The following is a 1,487-nucleotide window of genomic DNA, read 5'->3' on the forward strand; positions in this document are numbered from 1 at the left end:
TCCCCCCGACCCTCCACCACTTGAGAAGAGTTGAACTTCTGTTTCTCTTAGTCACAGTAAATTCCCACAGAATGATTTCTACTTGGCTTTTTTGAGATTTGAAGTGAAATCTTATTTGGGACCTATCCCGGTCAGATGGAACATGGTGTGGCGAAGGGGCGGCTGTAAGGGGGCTCGGGATCGACACTTCTCCGCACAGGCTTAATCCTCCTCTCTGCTTTGGCCCTCTTCATGCCAAGGTCAAAGATGAGCTCCCTCTAACTAGGGTGTGGGTGTTTCCCTGACTTTCAGAAGATAACACTGCCATTTGGAAGGTAGTTCTAGAAACCATCTTCTTGAGAGGGTTCTCCCCAGGAAAAAGGGGAAAAACAAATCAGTCGGCAACGTCTCGTAGGCTCTTCTTTTCGCCTCTCCTGCACAGAGTGGCTCTGCCCTCCACCCTCTTCCCATTACACCTTTAGCATTTCACCCAGAAAGCACCCTTTGTAACGGCACCCAACAGTCACATCAGACTCTGGCCCCTCCCCAGCCTAAATACCACAGAGCTCCGTATCCAACGAGGAAGCACATGGCCTGTGAAGAATACTACAGTGAGTACAGATGAGGAATTTAAAGCACTGACCGCTTACTCACAGCCTTTTAAGCGGAAGGTAGAAAGCTGAGTACTGTTTATTTCTGCTTAGGAGAATGTCCAAGCTGATCAGGTCTACGTTTGCCAGTTTCTCCTCCGGCTGGGACTCCTGGACAATTCCTCTGCAAGTGCAGCTGCAAAAGCCAAGCATGAGCCATCACTACCCAAAGCTGTGTTGGTGCTCGAAATCTTGGTCTCATCCTGGCCTCCCTCTCCCATCCCATCTACATTGGCCCTACTTGATGAACAGAGACCGAGTTAACACCGACAGTCTTCGCTCCACTTTAGAGCCAACTGCCACATGATTTTCATCTGCTCCTACTTCTCCATGGCTCCCGAGACCTAAGCTGTGGGGTTGCACACCTAGCACCCCTGCCTGTGTCCTACGAAGGAAGACAGCACAAGGAAAAGCAAGGACAGACACAGAGAGTTAAAGGGTGTATGTTGGCCAACGTACTAGAGAGAGAGAGAGAAAAAGGTGGGAGGAAGGCAAGCAACTCACCACCGGGAGTCATCCTCCTGGATCTAACCTGCTGCAGAGGACACACCGGTCCTGGCCAGAGAAATGACCAGCCCCTGGAAATGGGGACCTTGTCTCCCTCAAAACCACAACTAGTCAGGAACCTTTTCTTCCAACCCAGCCCTAGCTAACAGGGTGTCCCTACCAAGAGCAAAATGGGCCATGAGCAGAGCCCTCACCAACCACTTATCTCACTGAAAGTGGCGGCGCTTCCGCTCTCAGATGGACGGCTTTTGTGTTGCATCAACAACACTCGCAGTCTCGTCGCTCTCGCTCCCTTCCCATCGCATGAGGGCAGTAGACTGACGCATGACTTCTTTTCCCTTGCTACTAAAC

General features: G+C 51.1%; 1 long non-coding RNA gene across 1 annotated transcript; it reads left to right on the plus strand.

The window, feature by feature from the left end:
• The first annotated feature begins 324 nt into the window (after nucleotides 1-324).
• On the plus strand, nucleotides 325-1,221 carry LOC135980718 (uncharacterized). Its single transcript, XR_010597630.1, has 2 exons — nucleotides 325-590; nucleotides 684-1,221. It is a non-coding gene; the product is annotated as an uncharacterized LOC135980718 (long non-coding RNA).
• The last annotated feature ends 266 nt before the right edge of the window (nucleotides 1,222-1,487 follow it).

The sequence above is a fragment of the Chrysemys picta genome, unplaced genomic scaffold (genome assembly GCF_011386835.1).
Source record: "Chrysemys picta bellii isolate R12L10 unplaced genomic scaffold, ASM1138683v2 scaf7378, whole genome shotgun sequence".
NCBI lineage: Eukaryota > Metazoa > Chordata > Testudines > Emydidae > Chrysemys > Chrysemys picta.